Consider the following 25416-nt stretch of genomic DNA (forward strand, 5'->3'; position numbering starts at 1 on the left):
AAAGATGTTTTGAGAGCAAACTTCAAGGAATTAGCAATGCTAATCCTGGAGGACAGAAAGCTTGGTCAGATGGGATGGTGGTTCTGGGAGGGGTCGCGCTGGGCATCTGAAAGTCTCTGCTTATTGTAAATATTTTAAGAGAATAAATTTTAAAAGTGCTTGAAAAACCAAGAAAGCAATAATTGTTACTTTTTTTTCTTTCAACAATAGAAAAATACTAAGATTTTTCTCATGGATGGAGCTCGAAGTCATTATCCTTAGCAAACTAATGCAGGAACAGACAACCAAATACCGCATGTTCTCACTTATATGTGGCAGCTAAATGATGAGAATTGTTAAAATGAACTAAATATGGCCCGAGAAGGACTCTGTACTTCTATATTTGAGTCCTTGTGAATGAACTGTAACCTAACGTAATAGGTAGTCAAGACTGAAAATCTAACTTACGAGTATACACCTATAGCAATAGCTGAGTCTCGGACAATCCCAGCAGCCATACTTTAACCACTCATACACTGCTGAGTGTCAAACTGTGTTCAAATAAGGCTAACGCCAACCTGTAACCAATCCAGCTGCTTCTGTACCTCACTTCCGATTTCTGTGCATCACTTCCCTTTTTTTTTTTTTTGGTCTATAAATTTTTTCTGGCCACGAGGCATCCCTGGAGTCTCTCTGAATCTGCTATGATTCTGGGGGCTGCTCTATTTGTGAATCGTTTGTTGCTCGGTTAAACTCCTTTCAATTTAATTCGGCTGAAGTTTTCCTTTTAACAGAATGCTTGGACACACAGAGGAAAACAACACACGCTGGGGCCTGTGGAGGGTAGAAGGTGGGAGGAGGGAGAGGATCAGGAAAAATAACTAATGGATACTAGGTTTAACACCTGGGTGATGAGATAATCTGTACAACACACCCCCATGACACAAGTTTACCAAGTAATAAACCTGCACATCCTGCACATAAGCCTCTGAAACTAAAAGTTAAAAACAAAGAAAAATACTGAGATTTTCATGTAAAAAGATACATTTGTAAACAGATAGAAAAGAACTAGATTTATCTTGAAAGGTGTAGGGAAAAACCCACCATTAGGATGAATTGTTTAATAATAAATAGAAATATCTTGTAATGAAATGGGTTGCCTTATGAAAATAATGAGTTATCATTAGAGGAAGAAGCAAGCAAAGTCAGTCTGACAGTCTGTTGGGGTTGTTGCTAGGGGGAATTCATGCATTCCTTAAGAGTTGTCTTGGTCACCTTTGAAATTAAGCAAAAAAATTAAGACAGCAATTATTCTGAGGTAGCCATTCTTTAAATAATTAAGTTTAAAAGCAAATTGTTGAACTTGAAGGCAACCAAGCTCTTCTTTAGTAGGTGAATGGATAAATAAACTGTGGTATATCTAGACAGTGAAATATTATGGAAGAATATTAAATGCATATTATTAAGTGAAAGAAGCCCATCTCAGAAGGCTATATACTGTGTGATTCCAACTGTATGACATTCTGTAAAAGTCAAAATTGTGGAGACAGGAAAAAGATCAGTGGTTGTCCAGAACTGGGGAGAAGGAAGGACTAACAAGTTGAGCACAGGAGATTTTTAGCACAATGACACTATTCTGTATGATATTATAATGGTGGCTAGATGGCATTACACATCTGTCAAGACCCATAGGCTGTAGTGAACCCTAATTCAACTATGCACTGTGGGTGCTAAGGATGTATCAATGTAGGTTAATGGATTGTAACAAATGTGCCATCTGGTGAGGGATCTTGATCAGGGAAGCTGTGCATGGGGTGGGATGGTTATATGGAAATTCTATATTTTTTGCTTAATTTCGTAGTGAACCCAAAACTACTGTATAAACAGTATATGTATATTTTAAAAAATAATTGTTTTACTAGTTCATGGGAGTGTGGAGCCATCATCTTATCTTTTTTAATTTAAGACTTTTTGATTTTCAAATTTTGACCATGTCTCCCTGTTTTTACCAAATATTAAACACATTTGTTGTAGTTTTACTGTAAGTGTAGAAACATGTTTTTTGAGTATTGGTGCCAAAATCACTTAAGTGATTTCCCCCCAGTATGTTATACAAACATCTAAATTTAGCCACAAAAATGTTTCAGATTTATCTGGTTGCATATGCAAAATCATGTTCTGAGTAATACAGTACTTTGCTATTCAGGACAATGGAAAAGGGAAAAAAATAGGAGAATGTAAGACTTCAACATGTTTTTCTTCCTTTTGTAATAAATAGAAATTGAGAATCAGTTTCTACAAGGGAAATGTTAGTATTTTGGGCAATGAAGAAAAGTGCTTGATTCTCTCTGGTTGCCAATATAATTCAGATTCTAAAACAGTGATTTTGTAAGCTTCAAAAGAATATTTGCTTTTGATTTTTGCTGTTTCTGAAATCCGTCTTCTCCCAGGAACCTGTGGTCTGAATCTACTCAACGGGGCTGTTGGGTTTCTGAGGTTGCCTTAGATGAGAACAGTGGTCTGGACCACATGGAATCAGCCACTGCTTTGATTTTTATCAACTAAAAGATTAAAAAACTTAAAATTTGGGATGTTTATCTGTATCTCTATCTGCTTAGAAACAGTATAGGGAATTCTGAGGTCTTTGCTAACAGATTTTCATTCCCGTTTCCCCCATGTCAGCATTTTCATATCTATGTTTGTTTGATGTTTATCTAGTGGATGTTTATATACGATAGAGAAGTCTCTCCATTATGGTCAGCATTTTGATTCAAACTCCAAAGAGACTCCCAGTAGGGGAATGATTCAGGTGTAAATCAGAATGTGTAAAGAGAAATGAAATCTGGGTTTTCTAATGCTATTGAATCAGAAGTGAATGTTTTCATTACATAAAGCTGGAAAGTAGCGTGTCCTAAGGAGGGGAAGTCTTGAGCTCAAAGTATCTGAGCTCCTTGAACTGAGGCTGAGGGACCAGGCCTGCCTCATGCTGGGCAAGTCAGCCACGAACACCCAGCACCTGTAGATAGCTTGGTCCCAGGGAGTTGGTGGAGCAGGAGTTATCAGTGGGCTCTTTCCACACAGTACCTTCAGGTCAAATGTTTCTGCCTCTCAGAAATCCATCAAGGACTCATAAAGCAATATTGTTGTTTTCTTTTATGGGTAAATGTTGTGATCTGACTTTTTTTTTTTTTTTTTTTTTTTTGAGATGGAGTTTCACTCTGTTGCCCAGGTTGGGGTGCAGTGGCATTATCTTGGCTCACTGCAACCTCTGCCTCCCGAGTTCAAGCAATTCTCCTGCCTCAGCCTCCATAGTAGCTGGGACTGTAGGCACACAGCAACACACCTATCTAATTTTTGTATTTTTAGTAGAGACAGGGTCTCACCATGTTGCCCAGGTTGGTCTTGAACTCCTGACCTCAGGTGATCCACCTGCCTCAGCCTCCCAAAGCGCTGGGATTGTAGGCGTGAGCCACCGTGCCTGGCCTGATCTGACTTTTTATGGTGGCTTCCATTAAGGAGGTGAAAGGCCCCTTCCTTCTTCCTCTTAGCGTTCTTTCCTCTTTCTCCATGGAGTGGGAGTAAACTACTGATTGTAGAACTCAGATCTCTGTGGGAGTGTCAGGTGGAGGTTCCCTAGGATGGGATGAAAGGAGCCAGGCAAACCAAGGTAGAAAAATACAGACAGGCCCTACTCACATGCAAAATTCTCCACAGCCCTGCCTGTGGCTTCACGTCTCCCATTCCCTCTTTGTGTTGTGTGCTTCCCAGCACACCAAGCCGCTTCCCACACATGCTCATTATTTTGTTTACACCTTCCATGACCTTCCCCCATTGCTGGGCAGCTAACTCTTAATCCCTCCTTTGAGAAGTCTTCCCTGGCTCCCTCACAGCTGGCTTGGTACTGCCATAGCCTTCTGTACATAATTCTTGCCTTTCTCACATTTCTTTACAATGACCTGTTGAAGCATGTCTCTTGCACCAGAGAGTGAGTTCCTGAAGAGTAGAGACTGTATCTGATGTGTGTTTTTATCCCCTGTGCTTAACAATAATCTGAAATATAATTGATGACAAAGAAAAGTTTGTGAATGAATAAATGAGTGAATGGATAGATGAATAAAATACTTCTCCTGCTATGGCTTTCCTGGAGCTTGGGTACCTTCATGAATTCAGTCATTTATACACATTTTTATTGAGCATGTGCTAAACTTGGGGGTTGTTGAAGGCATCTTTTAACCTCTAGTACATCCATAATATCTCTTCCTGAAAGCAGACAGAAATACCCCCTCCAATGTCCACTTTTACAGTATTTACAGCAAATGGTTAGATGGATTATGAGGCTCAGATGAATAAAGCTCTACCACTATTAATTCCCAGTTGAATGCACTGTGAGTGGCCATTTGCATTTCTTTCTTTCTTTCTTTTCTTTTTTTTTTTTTTTTTTTTTTTTTTTTTTTTTGAGATAGGGTCTCGTCTGTCATCCAGGCTGGAGTGCAGTGGTGCTATCTTGGCTCAGTGCCGCCTTGACTTCCTGGGCTCAAGTGATCTTCCCAACTCAGCCTCCTGAGTAGCTGGGACTACAGGCATGTGCCACCACACCTGGCTAATTTTTGTGGTTTTTGTACAGACAGGGTTTTGCCATGTTGGCCAGACTGGTCTTGAACTTCTGACCTCATGGTATGCCCACCGCGGCCTCCCAAAATGCTGGAATTACAGGTGTGAGCCACTGTGCCTGGCCTACATTTCTTTATAGAGTATAAAGCATTGACTTTCAAACTCGCCTCCTGGAGCACTGGGGAGTCTTTGCACAACTCAGGAACAGGTCCAGGGAACAAGCGTGAGAGGCTCAGACTGGGAATATTTGTCACCTCGATCTCTTGCCTCACTTTCAACTCCATTTTTTTTTTACTTTTATTTTTCTCATGAAACTTTGTTAGAAGAACGGATTTGCTATTTAAAACAAAATTTGAAAACCACTGGTGTTGTTTTTGAAAAATGAGGATGTTAAAGAAAGAAAATAGGTGCCCATATTACTTTTTTTAAGTTGTGGCAAAAAATCCCATAATATAAAATTTACCGTCTTTACCATTTTAAATGTACAGTACAGAGTTGTTAACTACATCATTGTGTAATACATTTCTAGAACTTCTTCATCTTGCAAAACTGACATATTCTTTTAAATAATAACATTTGATATAGAATAGTGTGACATTTTGCTATTAATTGCTCCTTTCAGCCTTATAATCTATTCCCTCCCTCCATAGCAAATGTATCATGCTGTCATGATAAGAGATATTTATTTCCCCCTCCTATTTTTTTTTTTTTTGTGTGAAGAACTATTAGCATGCTAAACTATGACCCTTCTTTCTTAAATACCATGTTTTGACTTGATTTATGTAATAAAAGCCTCTAAGGACTTGGATTTCATGTAAATTATCTAGTTCAACCCCCTTATTTGGCAGATGAGAAAACAGGTCCAAAGAAGCTAAGTGACTTGTTCCCAATCACAGAACAAGTTAATTCCAACATATGGACTGGTTTTCTTATCTCCTGATCCAATGTGGTTCGCCTTCTTATAAGCTTTACTTCAAAATCAAGGGTGAGTGAATTATCGGGCATTTGTTTGGCTATGTGGCATTAAATCCTTGGCTATGTGCACACTCCAATTATTTTTGCAACTATTTATGGTGGGGAGGAGGGAGAATATTAAAGATGGAATGTGTCTAATAGCTACCTGCTTCTATTCTAGGCGTTGCATTAGGGGATTTCCTTAAGCTGTTTCACATTTTAAAAAATGTTTTAGAATTTATTTTTTAAATTTATTTTAAAATTTATAGTAAAATATATAACATAAGATTTGCCATCTTAACCATTTTTAAAGTGTACAGTTTAGTAGCATTAGTTATATTCACATCGTTGTGAAACCATCATGAGCAGGCATCTCCAGAACTCTTTTCATCTTGCAAAATTAAAACTCTCTACCCAGTAAACAGTAGCTACTCATTCTACCCTCCCCCCAGACCTTGGCAAAAGCCATTATACTTTCTACCTCTATGAATTTGACAGCTCTAGGTACCTCACATAAGTGGAATAATACAGTATCTGTCTATTGATGACTGGTTTATTTCACTTAGCATAATGTTCTCAAGGTTAATCCATGTTACAGCATGTGTCAGAATTTCCTTTCTTTTTAAGGCTGAATAATATTCCATTATATGTACATAGCACATTTTGTTTATCCATTCATCCACTGCTGGTTAGACTGTCTCACTTTTGAAGGAGTATTATTTTCCTAATTTCACAGATGAAGAAACCAAGGCTGAACAAAGTCACATAACTTCCCACTGGTCACAGAGCTGTAGGGGTAAAGGTAGAAGTTGAATCCATATGTACTTGGATCTAAAAGCCATGTTCTTCTCAGTGTATGAGGCTATTTCCCAATATCTGAAATATAGTTTACCTACATTAGCATGGTTGGGGGAGTTCAATATCGCATTTTGGAATCTTTATTTCTTTTATTTTAGGAATAATATAGAAGGAGCCTTTTCTAGCCTTGTTTAAATTGTTCAGATCTTTAACATTTACGGTTTATTTACTTGCTGGGAGTAAGGTATTTATTCAAGGCAATTGTATCATAGTATGAATACGTGGCAATATTCAAATAAGAAGTAAATTTTATTCAAATATATAGTTCCTTTGTAAAGTACAAGATGTAAAAATCAACTTACACTGCTATGAAAAATCATTATGCCCTTTAGCATTGGAGGAAAATGTTATCCATATGGGCTTCTCTATGAGCAAAGCAAAATGAATTGAGCTCTAAGACTCTATATCCCCATTTCATAATAATACTAGCTAACATTTGATGCCTTCCAGCCATGTGCCAGGCAATGTGCTAGTCCTTCTACATGCATAGGCCCAGCTTCTCCACAGCCCTGTGAGGTCAGCACTTATATCCTCATTTTATAAATGGGAAGTGGTGTTAGGAGGAAGGTTAGGTAACTGTAATGGGTTGAAATGTGTGTCACATAAAAGATACATTGATGTTCTAATTCCTAGTATCTCGAAATGTGGCCTTATTTGGAAATAGGATATTTATGGGGGTAATCAAGTTAATATCAGGTCATTTGTTGGGGTCTAATTCATTAGGACTGCAGTCCCTATAGAAAGGGGAAATTGGGACACAGAGCGCAATACACACAAAGAGAAGATGGCAATGGACAGGAGTGGCATATCTACAAACCAAGGAATGCCAAGGACTGCCAGCAAATACCAGAAGCCAGAAAAGGAGAGGAGAGATTATCCCCTAGACTCCCCCAGAGTCAGCATGGCCCTGTGACACCTTAATTTCAGACTTCCAGCCCCCACAGCTGTGAGACAATACATTTCTGTTGTTTAAGTACTCAGTGTTAGGTACTTTGTTATGGCAGCCCTACAAGACTAATACAGTCACTTTCCAAAGTCAAATCCACAGCAAGTGGTAGAGCTGATTTTTGGATGGAGGCATCTATTAAGTGCTCAATAAATATTATCTGCTATTATTATTTATAACATTATCAGCAATGATATTTAATGTTATTATTAATAATAAAACCTGGGGTGCTTGTGGTTTCCTTTCTCTTAATCCTGTGCTATTATATCTGTCTACTTTTGCTACAATTGTGTCTTCCTTGTCGTAGATTCAAAAGCCCATCAATGTCACTCAAAACTGAATGTGAAATCCATTATCTGTGCATGAGCGGCTTGGCAAATTCAGACAACAGATAGTCTCCACTAAAAGGAAATGTACCCCCAACTGCCTGCGTGAGGCATCTGTGAAACTTTTGAGAGAACATATGCAAAATAATCACTAAATATAGGCCCTGCACACAGTCCATACCCAAACCTGAAGCCTGAATCCTGAGCAAGTGAAAAGAGCAGATTGCTGAAGTCCTGTGTTTTGATGAGGATTTACCTGGAGAGGATTGTTAGAACTCTCTTCCCTGCACTAGTGCCTAGCATCTGAATATGCATCCACGAGAACATAATTCAACTTTTTAATTTTCCAGGTCTGCCGATAATTGGTTCCACAGAGACACAAAGACTCACGCTCTCAACACACGTCAGAAACGCTGCTTACCAGTAATCAGAGGATCGGTTCCCTTTGAAGTTAGAAAAATGAGTGTAGCGGGAGTAGTGGGTTGGGCAGAGCATCAGTTCTGGGTTCCTTATCATAATTATAGTAGATTATGATTTTTTAAGGTAAATCAAGTTTAGCAGCATCAAACCCAAAATCTTCACCCTCTCCCTGCCCCATACCTTAGCTAAAGTCTCATGCGATTTGCATGCTGAAGAGTACATTGAATTGAAAACAACATGAGCAATTTTTCTATTTTCATGAATTATCCTTGTTCTCATCTTTGGGGAAATTATAAGCAGTTAAGCGAGGACAGAGCTGAGAATGTGGATAGGACATTTGGAGGTGCGGTTTCTAACTCAGGTTATGTTGCTGACTTGCTCTGGCCCTCTAGTAAGTCACATGTCATGACCTTGGTTGGGTTATTTGTAAAATGCCACACACACAGCCCAGAGCTGCAGTATGAAGTTGCTGAAAGGGTTACAGTGATGAACTTTGTAAACATGGAATCTTCAAAAGTGAAGGGCACTGTTACGGAACACTGTCTCTACCTTAAATTTGTTTGCATGGCATAATGTATCCAGTTCTTAGAATAGTTGGGGAGAAGAGTAGCATGGCTAAAATCAGGCAATGATTTACACCTCCTTTCTTACCTAGCCTTTTTATCATAGCTTTGGAATCAAAATAATTCCACAAATCTTCATTACCTTTCAGTTCTGCTAAGTAACTCTGGCTGTATGCAAGGGCAAAAGAGTCAGGGCCAAGAGGTTATAAACATCAGCTATAATGAACTCCAACGTGAGTTCTGTCTCAGAGTTGTGAAAGCCATTCCTTTATCCTGACCTGAACTCCAACTGTGAACTATTTTTCTCTATAGTTCAGCTGCCCTGAATTTTAGATTATTTTGTTGGTATCCCTCTTGCATTGGCACGTGGTAATAGTTCAATTGCCTTATTATCTTGGAATCCCACCCCTGGCTTTTGCCCTGCGCTTGAGAAATTTAGACCCAAAAGAGCAAGTCTCACATCTTCTCTGGAACAAGTAGCTCTAGGTGGTGAATCCATAATATAATGAAGCGTTCCTGTGTGTGTCCTGTCTCAGTCTTAGTGCTAGACAAATTCAGGGAAGGGGGGAGTATAGGATTGGTTTACCTATTCCAGTGAGAAACAGCTAGAACAACTGCTCCCTAAATCCCGCAAATATTTTCAGATTAATCTTAAAGCCTCAGTACGTATCCTTCCCTCCTCTAAGACCCTTCAATAACTCCCCAGTTGTATCACTAGTTTTCACCGCATACTAAACCACTCTAAAACTTAGTGGACTAAAACAATGAATTATTATTTCTCATAATTCTGAGAGTTGCTTAGATCCTTCTGGTGTGGGTCACCTCTGCTGGGACTGGTGTGTCTAGGATGGCCTCACTCATAGGTGTGAAGGTGGGTAGGCTGGTTGGCATGGGAGCCTTTTGGGGAAAGCTTGTCTTTGGTGTACCTGGTCTCTCATCCTCTGGTAGGCGAAGCCTTGGCTTCTTCAAATGTGATCTTAGGGTTCCTAAGTGCAGCAAGAGAAGGAAAGCCCCAATATGCAAGTGCTTCTCAGGCTTTGCTTGTATCACATTTGCTAATGTACCGTTAGCCAAGCCCAGAATCACAACATGGATATAGAGAGCTCTGATTCTTGCAGGGGCTCATCACTACCACACCACGTAATAAGGTCCAGGATTCTCAATGAGATATTAATTTATTCCAACTGCAATCTACCATCCCAACGTACCAGACACTGCTTGCACTTGCACTCCAGCCAAACTGAACTTCTTGCTTTTTCTAGTTGGTAGCATACATTCTGGTCTTCATTATTCATGCACATCTCTCTGCTGGGATACATTTCTTCTGCTTGCCACTTGGCCAGATTTACCAGAGAACAAAAATGTATTAAGCCCCTGCAATGTGCTAAGTATGCTAGGTTCCAGAGAAACAATGAATATAGCCTATGGTTCCCAGAAACTCAGAGGCTACCTATCCTCAAAGAGCCGGTTCAACTGTTGCCTCTTTAAAACCTTCATGATACCCCCTCAATAAAAGTCAACTTTATCCCTTTTTAACCTCTTTTGTTAATTTAATGGTCTTTTCATTGTTCTGATCAGTTACTATATTATATTATAGTTAACAATATCTGTGTATATTTCCTCTATTCATTCATTCAATATTTATTGTGACCAGCCATGTGCCAGGCATTGTGCTAGGAGCCAGGGATCTAGGGAAATAGAAGATACTGCTGGTGTCCTGCCCATTTTCCTGAGGGCATTGGCTGTGTCAGTGCCTGCTGCTGATGTTCTATGCAAGCTCCTGCAACTCTCTGCCTGGGGGCTTTCTATCAGGTACCCAGGGCAGGTGGAAGTGCCAAAGAATCAATGTGCCAAGAGCAGCCCTCACCCAAGAGTGAATGGGAATTAGTAGATTAACAGCCCTGCTTCCTCGCTCGCTCAACTCTTACCTTCGTGCAAACACGGACATGCTGGGTAGATAAGCACCCAGCTCGCTCACCATTCCAGTGGGAAATCCCTGAAGCATGCTGTCCTAGAGGATCCTAATGGGACTGGGCCTCAGCCACCCACAGCAGTAGCAGGCTAGACACTGCATTCACCACTCCCTCCCCCTTTCCTGCTGTGTTTCCCTAGTCCCCTACTCCTGCCTCCTGGGACCACCGCCAAATGAACTCATTGCTCTCAAATCCTTGTCTCGCGATGCTTCTGGAGCAATCCAGCCTAAGCCAAGAGATGAGCACGGAAGTCAGTTTCTATTCTTACGTAATTTATTGTTTATTAGGCGATTCAAACAAGAGAATGGGTAATTACAATACAGTATGATAAGAGCTAACATTTATTGTGTAGTCTAAAAGCAATTCTAATAAAAATAAGAAACATTATTTCTACTTTATTCCCACTTTACATATAAGGAAATCAAGGCTTAGAGAGGTTAAGGAGTCGCCCAGGAGCAACACAGACTGATAGCTTTTGGGGATTTCATTTCAGGTTTATAAGATTTCAGAGCCAGAACGCTGCCATTTAGTTACCTGCCTCTCACTTAGTTCTTCCTCCTTCATTGGCAGATGGCTTCAGAAGAGTTTAATTTATTAAAAAATGTTAACAGAGATTGAACTCATGGGCCATAAACATCACCCAGGTGTCTAATTAATGGTTACAATCCATCATGTGGAAACTTGGCACAGAGTAGTGAGGCTCTGGGGCCCAGAGCTGCTCAGGCCCTGAGATACGCGTCTCCCTCTAAGCCAATTGGTGGCTTACAGCTAACCCCCTTTCTCCAAATGCCAGCTAGGTCCCGGGAATGCACAGGTCACTTCCTGTAGCAGAGCCAGAGGGCTCTGACATCTTGGATAACAGCAGCTCCTAGGATTGTCTGCTCCCAAGTGGTCAAGGCCCCTAGACTCCCAGCTCACTGTAATATTGTGATGAGGGCAGGCTCTTTCACCTCTACTTCCCAGGTCACTGATGGCAGCAGCTCAGCATGGACAGCTAATTGCTCCATTCTCCAAATGACGCTTTTGTCTGTTTCAGGTCACCAGGGCACCCTTTCCCATGGGAAGTCAGAGAGGCTGCTTATTGCTGAGAGCTGGCCTTGTGGGGAGCACAGCACTGGGCACCTGGGGAGAACCAGGTAAGCAGCTTCAGGCTAATAGCCCTGGACTGGTGTTTAGCAGAGATGTCACTCACAGTTCGGATGCAGCACCTGGAAGGCCAGCAACCTGTCTCACTTTCCCGCTTCCTCCTCAGATTAAAAGCAAACATGTAAGCAACAAAACTGCAAAACAACAAACCCCAAAATCATGATAAATTATTCCACTCTGTCTTTACCAATTTCTATGGATGATAAAACCTAGATTTGAGCTTCTGTTCTACCAATCCCTGGCTGTGTGATTTCGAACAAATGGCCTTGCCTCTCCCACTCTCTGCTTCTTCAGAGGTCAAGTGGAGAAACTACTTTAAGGCCGTGCAGTGAATGTGGCACAGCTGAGCCTTTATCTTCATTGGTATCAAAACACACATTGCTCCCTCTTAGAAAGGGGTTTGGCGCATAGTAAGGGCTCAATAAGTTGAGCTCTAGCTCATCGCACTGCCACTGCGGGGAATCTGTGAAAGAGGTATGAAGTATGTGCTCATTGCGCCAGCAGCTTTCTTTCTGTCTTAAACTTCACACACTCAGAATCCTTTACATCTTTCCTCTGTACCCCATCACACCTGCTCCTTCAAAAGAGCCTGGAATTTGGACTCCAAAATTCAGAAATTCTTGGATGTGGGTTCCTGCTCTGCCACTTCCTGGCTGCATGATGGTGGTTGCATACTTCTACTGTCTGCTTCTCAATTTCTCATTCTTTAAAAAGAAAGCATTGGTCTAAATGATCTATACGTTCCTTTCTTGGTTTAAAAGATAAATCTGATGTCAGGTGATCAGGATGATAGTTTCCAGGTGTGTGCACTGGGGCACGCCTTTGTCTTGCCTAAGTCTGCAGTCACTTGTAAAATGGGAATCATGAAAGCCCTTGCCTCAAAGGTAGTTGTGAGAATGAATTAGTGCAAGTGAAGCATTTCTTAGGACAGCACCTGGACCGTACTGTTGTCAGTAGCACCAGTAGCTGTAATATTCTCAATCTAAGATTCTATAATCTAGGATCAAGTGGATCATTTCCACCCTCAACCTGAATTTCAGTCATGGTGTTTTCTTTCCCTGGAGGCAGTTGCTTTATAGAGACATAGTTAGCTGTTAAAAGGATTTCAGTCAAAAGGAAATATTTCAGAGATTTTCCAAGCTCCCTGGAAATCATGCCTCTTGGGCATCTGCCTGCCTCAACAATCTGTAAAACCTGTTTTGTGTGGAGCAACCAGGTAGTTAGACCAGGAGGTCAGATTTTTTCTTAGAGGATCTCTGTGGAATCCCAAGAACTGTAGACCAAAGTATTCAGTGTGTGTGTGCTTGTGTGTGTGTCTGTGTGTGTATGTGTGTATGTGCTGGGGGAAGAAAGTGGAGGAGCTTGACTGAAGATGCAACTCAGCCCTGGTCTGACATTTTCTTTTTAGAATTTAGAAAGGCTTCCGATGCCTTTGCTTTCTCTCCGAGAGGCCTGCTTGGCATTCTTATTCAAATCAGACCCCAATCAGAGGGGAGTATACATCAGTCTGTCAGACACGCTTGCGTGTGTGTGGGCTTTAATTACCCTGTGCCTTCCGACCGTTCATACCCAAAGGAAATCACTGCGGTGCAGGATCTGGACTATATTCTCAAAGGAAGCACTCAGTGAATAGAAAGTGCAAAACCTGTGAAATGTGATGGAAATTGGCATGCAGTCATAGATGGAGGCAGGCCATGGAAACTCAGTCAGGGTGACTCACAGGACCCAGGAGAGAAACTTACTGGACAGCACACTTTCCCGAGAGTCACTTATTTGATATTTTCACTTGTGATCTGTAAGCTTCTATGACTGAAGTCCTTCTAATGATAGGAGCATAGTCTCATGTGGTTCAAAGGAACCTTCATGGGCACATGGCCTAATCATCCATCTGAAGTCCGAATCCCCAGTGCCTTAGTCAGGGTTCTCCAGAGAAACAGAATCAATAGAATATATATAAATGCATCAAAGGGAAGATTTATTCAGGAATTTGCTCACTTGGTTATGAAGGTCAACAAATTCCACGACCTGCTGCTAACTGGGGAACCAGGAAAGCCAGTGGTGTAATTCAGTTTGTGTTTGAAGACCATGACTCGGTGGGTTTGGGTGATGGTATAAATTCTGGTTTGAGTCCAAAAACCTGAGAACCAGGAGCTTCCATGTCTGTAGGCAGGAAAGATGAACATCTCAGCTCAAACAGAGAAAGTGAGTTTTCCTGTCCCTTGCCTTTTTGTTCTGTCTGAGCCCTTAGTGAATTGGATGATGCCAGCCTATGTTGCTGAAGATCGATCTTTCTTACTCAGTTTACTGATTCAAATGCTAATTAATCTCCTTCAGAAACACCTTCACAGTCACACTCAGAAATAATGTTTTATCAACTCTATGGACATTCCTTAGCCTTCTCAAGTTGACAGCTAAAATTAACCATCATATAATGTTTGCTTGAATGTCTCCAGCAGCAAAATAGTTACCTGGTCCCTTCCATCTTTGTTCAGCTATCTTAAAAAGTTCTTCCATCACAAAGTACTATTCCTGAAGCTTCCATCTTTTGCTTCTGGAACCTTTTTGGACCACCCAGAACATCTATATGAATGCTTCCCAAAATTTAGTCATGCATGTATCCCCCTTTACAATTGTTTTATATCTGAGTACTACCTGTAATGCTATTCACTTAATACTTTTTAATTGACTTACTTTTTTAACTTAAATACTTTAGTTTTATCATAAGAAAAATTACCTATGAAACTATGGCTTCGAAAGGGGAGTACATACATATACCATGTAAAATCATCTTGTACACCACGAGGGGCGGCACATCATTTGTCTATACTTCACGTAACACAGTCTTATTGTACTTAATTAAATGAAATAAATGGGGGGGCATTAATGTTGAGCAATTATTCTGTGCCAGATACACAGTAGGTGCTTCATATGTTATCTCAATGAATACTTCGATACTCAGGGTAACCCTCTGAGCTGTGTTATCTCTATACTTGTTTTACACATGAAAGAGTGGAAATTCAGAAAGGGGAAATCCTTGTCTGAAGTTACACAGTTAGTGACTGTAAAGGTTAGGACTTGAATTCATGTCTTCTAGTTTCAAATGCCGCACTTTGCTCATGGGGCTGCAGAATGACTGGGAGTTCTATTTGTCCCAGAAGGAAGGAACTTCCAGTGGCTTCGTGCCTTTCTTTATTGTTTGAGCCAGGGTGGAAGAAGATATATTTTTCTCCAAACAGCTGACTGCTGATTAGAACAGTTGTTCATTCTTCAGTGAGTGCTCTTAAACATTCTAAATAGATAGCTCAACTGACAGACATATATGTGGCAGGTGTATTTTAGCCACAAATCCTTTCTCTTGAGAAATGTCTTGGTCTCTAATGGAGCCCAAGGCATGCCAGACACAAATAACAGATGTAGATATAGAATTGGGATAGGGTGGGGGAAGAGACCAGAATCGTTAGTTTTCTAATCCTTTCAGTCCCTTTATAAAATGTGTTCGTGTATCATGTAGTGGGTTAGGGGAGGGGAATGAGAGACAAGATGAGGACAAGTTGCAGGAAATCTGTAGGACCAGTTTGCTTACTCAGGACTGATGAAAAATTGTTAAGCCACCACAACCCTCAGGAAAGAGAATCCTTTCTTCTGTTATCTCTAGGAGGTATTAATATTCAGGGTTTCCCAAACAGAGCTCTGCAGAATACTGAGGTTTTATAATATCTTAAAAAGAATTCCATGAAAAAGAATCTCACAGCCACATACATTTGGAAAATAGGCCATACTAAATGGATCTTAACCATTAAAGGCTTTGAGACCAGCTAACTGATAACTTTGTTTAACTCAATGTTTATCAAAAGTATTTGATCACTGTCAGGAAAAGATGAAAGACTGAAATGGCCAGAAGAGATTTCTGGTTGTCCCTTTAATTGAATATGAGGCATTAACTACTGCCTTGCTCTTTTGGGTTATCTGATTTTATGAGTCTTGGTTTTTTATTGCCTTTTTTTTTTCTTTTGAGACAGAGTCTCACTGAGTTGTGCAGGCTGGAGTGTGGTGGTGCCATCATGGCTCACCACAGCCTCTAACGCTTGGGCTCAAGTGATCCTCTCACCTCCGCCTCCTCAGTAGCTGGGACTAGAGACGTGTGCCACCACATCTGGCTAATTTTTAAAATTTTTTGTGGAGACGGGCGTTTCACTTTGTTGCCCAGGTTGGTCCCAAACTTCTGGCCTCAAGCAGTCCTCTCCTCTCACTGCAGCCTCCCAAAGTGATCCACTCTGCCTGGCCAAAATAGTGCCTACCTCATAGGGTGGTTTGAGACTTCTGTAAGATTTTTATTTTATTTATAGAGAAACGGTCTGGCTCTGTCACCCAGGTTGGAGGGCAGTGGCACAATCATAGGTCACTGCAGTCTCAAACTCCTAGCCTCAAGTAGTCATCCCATCTCAGTCTCCCAAAGTGCGGAGGTTACAGGCATGAGCCATCATCGCACCTGCCTTTTGTTGTCTTTGACCAAGCTATTTTACAAATCTGTACATTGTAGGAAACTAATAGTAATGCAAATGATTCTTGTACTTGGAAGTACAATTGCATGTTTTTATTTGGTGGAGTTGCCAGGTTACACCTGCTGGCAGGTTGATTTCAGCACTCCTGGTTGCCTCTGTGTTCTTTGGATTTCCCTCTGTACTCAGTTTTTACGTCTTACTTATTCCCTCGTTATTTGATGAGCTAAATAAAATCTTTGACACATTTTAATTTTACATTTACAGAAGAGGCATGATTTTTCCTTTTTTCTAAAAATTATCTTTTCATACACAGAACTTCCTTTTGTTTCTTGCCTGTTATTAGTTTTGTCTCTTCACATACCTACGTGTCTAGCCCTGTGCCCTACCAATTCTGGCTCCTGGTTTCTCTTTCTCCTCTAGTTTGTTATCTCTAAGTCTGACTCCTGCAGTAACTGACTTCCTTCGGGTTCTCAGGACTCCCTCCTTGTAATGCCTGTGGGTCAGGTAGCCTAAGAAAGCGCTTCATCTGACATGGTTTCCTTGCTCATCCTTCCCAGAATACACTTTCCTTTCCTTTTCTTCTTTTCTTTTCTTTTCCTTTTTTTTTTGAGAAAGAGTCTAGCTCTGTTACCCAGGCTGGAGTGCAGTAGTGTGATCTCTGCTCACTGCAACCTACACCTCCCAGGTTCAAGCGATTCTCATGCCTCAGCCTTCCCAGAACCTGAATTTACAGGTGCGTGCCACCACATCCGGCTAATTTTTGTATTTTTTTTTAGTAGAGATCGGGTTTTACCATGTTGCCCAGGCTGGTCTTGAACTCCTGACCTCAAGTGATCCACCTGTCTCGGCCTCCCAAAGTGCTGGGATTATAGGCGTGACCCACCACACCCAGTCCCACTATTCTTTTTTCCACATTCACTTCTGGCATCATTTTCTCCTTGTCCTGAGTTACCATCACCTAATCTTTGTGTATCCAAATCCTTCCTATCCTTCCAGACCCAGTCCCTCTCTCCATGCAGCTGTCCATGGCTATCCCAGCCTGAATTACTTTATTCCTGTGCTGCTGAAATGCCTTGACATTTCATATCCCCCATGTGGCCTTCTTCATATACTTCCTGATGTCATGTCATTTAAAAATCTCAACCAATTCCAGAAAGGGGAACACAATTTATATTTTTTGATGGAAGAACTATAAAGCTGGTTCTAGTCCATGAATTTGTTCTCACCAAACCAAAATGGGGTATGTGTGGGGGTGCAAGTAATATCTTGAGAAAGGGCTCCCAAGGGAGACTGGTGTGCATGACAGGGAACCAAGGAATGGGAGGAAGCCAAGCGAAGGTGAAGTCTCATGCAGAACCTTTCAGAGGCTGTGTTCAACCTGATCCCATGGGAGCTCTGCAGCATAAGCTATGTGCAGAGTTGTCCTGACTGGGGAGCACCCCTGAGTTGTTGGCTGGAGGCCATCCAGGCACTTCCTGGCCATTGGTGAGTGCAAAGTGGTTCAAGTTACCTGAGGGAAGTCCTCAAAAGATCATCTGTGGGTGCTGGTTGCTGGAATCAAGATTATACAAGAACGAGATGCACAGAAATGTTAAACAGAAACCCGGAGCACCAACAGTGTCTACGATGCTCTGCTTCCTAAGAAATTTTTAAAAATTGGTGTAAAGTACACATAACATAAAATTCACCATCTTAGCCACTTTTAAGTGTACATTTCAGTGGCATTAAGTGCATTCACATTGTCATGCTGCCATCACCATTATCCAACCACAGAACTCTTTATCTTGCAAAACTGAAGCTACACATTAAACAACAACTCTCCATTCCCCCTCCCTCCAGGCCCTGACAACTACTTCTGTTTTGTATCTCTATGAATTTGACTACTCTAGGTACTTCCTATAAGTGGAATCATACAGAATTTATCCTTTTGAGAAACTGTAATATTTTTAGCAAATGCCAATTGTACTTTAAAAAGTAGTGCCCTGAAATATTTACATCACAGAAATGGCCTCTCCAGGCTTTTCTTATTCTTATTGGGCACTAGAGACGCCTCTCTCTCCTGCCAACAATTTCAAATAATAGATTAAAAATGAGCCCAAGAGGACCCTGATTTATGTGGAGTTCTATGACACCTCATCCTACAGGTGAGATCAAGCTGCCATAAAGTGCCAATTCCAAGGTTCCTCCCAGGCCTGGGACTCAGAATCTCCCATGCTGGGAGTATATGTTCTCTTTAAGAAGATTCTTTCTATGTGGATTTTATGAAGACAGAAAAGCATTTTCAGAATCACCAACCTTAAAAGGGTAGTTTTTAGCCTTGGGTTTAAACCACTGAATGCTACCTTGAAATGATGTTTCTCCCAGGACGCCATTTCCCAAAACAGGAAAGCAGAGCTGATTTTAATGATGGGGAAGTGAGGAAGAGGCCCGAGGAGTCAGTCACATCTCACCTTTCTCTGCGATTCCTGCTCTGGCCCCTCAGAGCCCCAAGGCTTTTTGGAAACAGCTTGAAAACTTATGATCTAAAACATAGATATGGAAGTCTTCTTTTCTCTACTCATGTGTGGTAGGTTGAAAAACAGCCCCTTAGAAGATATCCACATCAAGTCCCTGGAACTGTGAATGTGACCTCGTTTGGAAAAACGATCTTTGCAGATGTGATGAAGATAAGGATTTTGAGATGAGCGGATTGCCTGGATTACTCTGGTTGTCCCTAGATGCTATCATACATATCCTTACAAGAAGGGGGCAGAGGGAGATTCAGACAGAAGAGAAGACACAGACACACAGAGGAGAAGGCGATGTGAAGACAGGCAGAGATTGGAGCGATGCTGCCACAAACCTAGGAAGGCTGGGGCAGCCGCAGGAACTAGAGGAGGCAGGGAACGGACTCTTTCCTAGAGCCCTGGGAGACAGCATAGACCTGCCAGAATTTGGACTTGTAGCCTCTGGAACTGAAAGAGAATACATTTCTATCTTTTTAATCCATCAAGCTAGTGGTAATTTGTTATAGCAGCCATTGGGAACTAATACACCATGTAATGAAAAATAATTTTCAGATGTGTTATAAAATGTCCATAGCCATTCTCTATGAAAACAATTGTTGAGTCTTGTCATCAGCCTCCCCTAGGAAGAAGACGGGCCCAGTATTAACATTTTGGATAAGCAAGAAAATGGAATCAGAAACCTTCCTTTCTTTTTCTTCCTTAAGGGAAATAATAGCTATCTTTTCAGCTAATTTGATTTTCAAGTGTCCCCCTATCAACATAGGCTTTAGAGGAGCTCTTATGTTAGAAGAGATTCAGATAGTTACAGAGTACAAGCCCTTTCTCCAGTCAAATTTCTCCCTGCAAGGACTATATTTTGTTTCTATGCCACGAATCCATTTACATAAGTTCTGTCTTGGGGAGATGGAAATATAAATGACTTGGAAAAAGAGGGCTCTGTCTGCAGTAAGAGATAATGTACCTTTTTATTTTGTTGAAATTAAGCTATTACTGAGTCCACATAATATAAATATTTAAGCATTAAGTGGCATTTTATGCAAATCAATAAATGAGAAGGAAACAGCACTTGCAGAAAGATAAAATCCACTTTTGTGGAAGTAGCAAGGCCACTTCCAGTCAGTTCTTATGTGCAGCATAATCAATAAGATGGCCATGTGCTGTAAAGCTCAAAAACTAAACTGACAAGTAAGTATGCTTTGTTCCTAATCATTCCTAATGCTGGTGTAGTACTTTTACAGCTTGCAAGATGCTTTTGTAGCCATTTGTTATGGGCTGAATTGTGAGCCCCTCCAAATTTTGTATTCTGAAGTCTTAACCCCCAGTATCACAGAATATGATCTTATTTGTAAATAGACTCATTTCAGATGTTAATTAGATAAGATGAGATGAAGCTGAAATAGGGTGGTCCCCTAATCCAATATGACTGGTGTCCTTATACAAAGGGAAAATTTGGAGATAGACACACATGGAGGAAAGATGATATAAAATAAAACAGGGAGAAGATGCCTGAGGCTTACAGAAGCTGTGAGAGAGATCTGGAACAGATGTTTCCTTCACAGCCCTCAGAAGGAACCAACTCTGTCAACATCTTGACCTTGCACTTCTAACCTCCCAACTATGAGACAATCAATTCGTGTTGTTTGAGCCATCCAGGTTGTGACATTTTGTCATGGCAGCCCTAGCAAACTAATACATCAGTAGAGTTTAGGAAGTGATTTCATATCTAGAGACTATTTGCCAAGATCATCTAGAATGAATGCAGGATGAAAACCTGGATCTTCTGATTCCAGTAAAGTGATGTGAAAATTTCAGGTTCTATTAGGTTGAGGTACCAGAGCTGGGTCAGATGAGAGGAACCACTATTGCAGCTGAGGAATATCGTGGGATGACTTAAGTGGAATATCATCCTCTTCTAGCATTGAGACTAGAGAGGTTGAGAACCCTGGGCAGTTAGCATGGACTAAACATAGTCATGAACTTTGAGTCATCTTAAGCAGGTAGGTTATGGGGGTTTGCAGGGATGTGCAAAGTCTAACAAATAGCAATTGGTTTATGGGTCAGAAAGTGGCTAATGGCTGAAGAGGTCAAAGAGTTGATGAGTTAAAGCCAAGCCCAGCTTTCCAGCAGCCCAAGAATATACCCAGAATAGGGCAGGAGCCCTGTCAACCAAGTGTGGGAATCTCTGTGGGACTCAAGGGAGTACGTTCCCAGAAGCAGGGGGTTCCCCCAAAGAGCATATCAGTTGTCCTTGCTCATGACTATCATCCACTCGGTGATTGCTTTTGTGTGGAGACATGTTAGGGAAATAGTGTGTTGCAAAGAGGACTGGATGCCAATTGACGTTCTCTCCCTGCCTTTGATAGGCCCAGTAGTGAGCCAACAATTGAGGACGACTGCATGGTCTCATGCTACCTTGTGAGGAAGACGTATATCTGAGAGATAGAGGAGATCAGTCATGGACTGCTGCTCCCTGACAGTCAGTTGTGTGTGTGATAATGAAATGTGCAGTCTAATGGGAAGCATGGAAGGTAGATTCTTTGGGTTATGGGAAAGTGAGACTCAGTCAGGGTACCTTAAGGATCCAAGGGTTTATCATATATTGATTCATGGATGAATAAAGAAGACGAGAATATTGGCCATGCAGTTCCTCCTCTCAGAAGCTTGGTTATTGTTTGGATAGTGGAGGGATCTGCACCTCTCAATGACCTGGGTATCACACTGCCCATCAGCAGAGCAAGTACCCCAATTCCTACTCCTGTCCTCTGCTTCTCCTTCCCTCTCCTTCTGTGATTTCTGCCAAAGGAGGCTGCAGGAAACAGAAAACCCAAAATGTGACACAGATATTATGGCCAATGAAAGTTCTGGGGCAAGATAAAGAGTGTTTCCCAAGGGAAGGCATGGAGAGGTAGATGCCTAGCCAATTTACTCCTTGAATAACAGCAGAAATATTTTGTTCTGAGAATTTGAGGAAACAAAGTGAGCAAGCTACTGATTCAAATTTAGTTCATTTTTTTTTAAAAGAATTGGCTATGCACTATACTTGATGCTTTCACCTAAATTATTTAATTTTAAAGCTGAAAGTAGAATTCCTGTTCAAAAGACGATTTAGGGAATGCTTGGATTGATGGCTTCTCTGGAACTCCTCCCTGCACCCCACGTTTTATGGGCAAAAGGCAGACATGGAAAGATCTGAAGCTCTGTGTAATGAAGCTGGTGAATGTCGAATTTCCAAAGACAGCCTGAGAAGGAGGGGTTTTAGCATCCTACAATTTAATCCTTGCAGTGACTCTGTGAGAGGGATACCCTTGCTATCTTTATATCACCAAATGGAAGACTGTGTGCAGTAAGTTGTAGAAATCTGCACAGAGCCGTACAGCTAACTAGTGGCAGATGAGATTTAAAAACATTCCGTTTGACAATAAAATTTGCACCCTTAATCATTAGGCTGTACTACTTGGAGATATTTGCCTGTTAATATATTTCTCATGCAATAACAACAAATAAATCCCAAATATCTCCAGGTAAATTTCCACTTGACTTGAAGAATCTAGCTTCCCTTTCCAGTGTACAAGAAGTGAGTCTGGTTCGCAGACATGCAACCTACATGGTGTTCTTGAAGCTGGTCATTGTGAGGCAGATGAGAGCCTCTGCTTTCTTTCCAAAGAGTGGGTGTAACAGCAACAGAAAAAAATGGCATCACAACAGAGCTGCTTCTTATATTCTTGGCTTAGATTGACTTTGTAATATGTTATGAGCAAGAGAGGGAGGCTGAAAGTTATGTTGTTTTTGAGATAATGCAGTAAACTGGAATGCTTAAGCGATTTTCAGGGAAATTATTTACCAACAAAAAACAGAAAACAGATTCTGTTTAGTGAATTTAAGCAAATGTGTATTTAATGTGGACTGGACAGCCTATTACTAGAGTGGACTTAGCTAATTGTAAGCTTCTGGACAGACTTATATCCCTCAGGTCATTGGTAGGGAGAGATGGAGTGTCAAATTCTATTTGTGGTAGAGACCATGTGTTGAGCTCAAAAACTTACAAAAATCACTTTTAATTTGCTTCTGCTGTAAGCGGATTATATAGAATTTGATTTTCACGTTCTGAGGATCTTGCTTCTAACCCAGGCACTATTACTAGAACTGTCACAGGGAAGGGAGATGCTCATGTTCTGCAAAGCCAAATCACAGTGTTTCCATTGAATTTAACAGCAGCAGAAGACAGGAGTGTTTTCTCTGGTTGTACTTTGCTTTAAATCCTGAAGAACCTGGAGATATTACACACCTACCTGACTTTGAAAACGGAGGATTCCTGTGGGGTGTTTATTTCTTTCATAACTGCAAGATGAATTGATAGTGTGTGTGCTGGGAGAGAGGAAACAAATAGACCATTTCCAAATGCTTTTGCAATGAATATAACTAAACTGTCTCAAAAAACCAGCCTAGTCAAAATAAGTGCAATTATTTTAAAAAATAAGTCATCTTTATAGGAGAAGCAGTCTGAAAGTATAAGCTGGGAAAAGATCTGTGTGTGTGTGTGTGTGTGTGTGTGTGTGTGTTCTTGTGTGCATTTGGGTGTCAGTCTTCAAAGGCTGCGGTTATGTGACAATGCTTCCTTAAATTCTTCAGATAATTTTTCACTGTAGTGTATATCAAATAAAGAAGGATAAGAAAATCTAGCAAACCGTTGTGTAGTTCAGGATGCAGCCTATACATTGTGCACAGGGTTCTTATGATGAAAAACATTAATTTCCCTTAGTTCCTAGGAGCATTTTTGAACATAGGTGTGTATTCCCAGCTCTGTGGGGATGCATTTTTATGTATTTATTATATTCATAAAACCACAAAAACCTGGTCCCATTTAGCCTCGGGATGTGCTAATGTCACTTTAAAAAATGCAGAATTAATAACCATTTAAAAATTTCTGGTGTTTTTGTATCTTTAAAAAAAAAAAAAGAAATTCAGGAAGGCAGGATAGAAGAAAAGAAAAATAGGAAACTAAAAACATATCAAACTCACTGGCCAGTGGGGTAGCTTGAGAGCTGAGTCCCTCTCCGCTCACTTCATAATGACCTTGTGTTGCACAGTAACATCCTTGGAACACAGTGGCTGCTCATTAAATATTTGTCTTTCTTTGGAACTGTTGGAAGAAGAAACCTACAAATTGAGTAGTAATGGCCATAACATTAACTATTATTTGTATATAGTCCTTTAGAGATTACAAGGCAAATGCCACACCATTAGACCCTGGTGACTCTTGGGGATTTGTCAGATAAAATGTGACCAGGGGTTGAGGTTGGATGGAGAGTCCAGGGAAGGGAAGACATTGGCCCTTCCTGGGTAATAACTCCTTGTTTATTCCTTGATTTCAATCATGGTTCTTTTACTATCAGTTGTTAAATTTTAAAGGTAAGAAATTGAGAAATGGGTCAGGTGTGGTGGCTCATGCCTGTAATCCTAGCACTTTGGGAGGCCAAGGTGGGTGGATCACCTGAGGTCAGGAGTTCAAGACCAGCCTGGCCAACATGGTGAAATGCTGTGTCTACTAAAAATACAAAAATTAGCTGGCTGTGGTGGCACAAGCATATACTGCCAGCTACTCTGGAGGCTGAGGCAGGAGAATCACTTGAACCTGGGGGGCAGAGGTTGCAGTAAGCTGAGATTGTGCCACTTCATTCCTGCCTGGGCAAAAGACTGAAACTCGGCCTCAAAAAGAAAAAAAAAAAGAAAAGAAAAGAAATTGAGAAATGAGTAAAAGTTAAGAACTTATTCCTTAGACAAATAAACACAACCAAAACTGTCTTTATTTTCAGGAGGTTAGTAGATGCCTTTCTGGCTAGTTGTGGACCTGGCTTAGAGAATTCTGCCTCTTAGTTCTTAATACAAGATGGACAATAAAGAACAGATAGCTAAGAGAGTGTGGGCAGTGATTTTGTACATCTACTTGTAGCTGTATGCCTAATACTTAGCATTTCATGTGGTGGGTAGAACGTATTCAGTAGATATCCATTGGATGAATGAATTAATGAAAATGAGACTGTATTTCTATAATTTGCCTTTCAACCAAGCATCTTAAAGTGTTATTATGGTCATCCCTTGATTGCTTAAGGATAGTCGTGGTTTTCAGGAATATCAGCAGAAAATATTCAATTCAGGTCAGTTTTTTGTTTGTTTGTTTGTTTTTGTTTTTCCTGTTGTATCCTCTTGTCTGACTTCTAACCAAATGAGTACTGGCTCTAATGTCTCATAAGCAGCTTTGTGACTTTGAACAAATCTTGTCTTTGCTGAAGTTGAGATGCTAATTTAATAGCTTTTCTCCTGATCCCACTGGGATGTTGGAGAAAGGAAGTAAAATGTATGTGAATTGTACTTTAAAAGGGCCAAATATTTCTCAAAGTATTCTAACTTACCATTGGTGTGGTGCCAGAGATAAGACTTCACCCTGTTGATCATTGTAGGAGAGATATACCATACGCTATTAAACATCAAGTGGCCAAGGTTTTGTCGGCCACATAGGGCATCATGTTTAGGTGATGTTTTGTAATGGTATTTTCTCAGGTAGATAATAAATTATAAAACAATACATTGGAAGGGTTGCTTATCTGCCCAGTACTGAGCCAGGGACCTCCTA

The 25416-nt window shown here is 40.8% G+C and overlaps 1 long non-coding RNA gene across 1 annotated transcript in view; it reads left to right on the forward strand.

Moving 5' to 3' along the window:
* The window catches only part of LOC110742541, a 44482-nt gene extending 28659 nt beyond the window's left edge, over positions 1–15823 (forward strand). Inside the window, exon 3 of the long non-coding RNA XR_002520329.2 lies at positions 11667–15823. This is a non-coding gene — a long non-coding RNA (uncharacterized LOC110742541). The remainder of the gene's footprint in view (positions 1–11666) is intronic.
* Positions 15824–25416: the final 9593 nt, after the last annotated feature.

This window comes from Papio anubis, chromosome 2 (genome assembly GCF_008728515.1).
Source record: "Papio anubis isolate 15944 chromosome 2, Panubis1.0, whole genome shotgun sequence".
In the NCBI taxonomy this organism is placed as follows: Eukaryota; Metazoa; Chordata; class Mammalia; order Primates; family Cercopithecidae; genus Papio; species Papio anubis.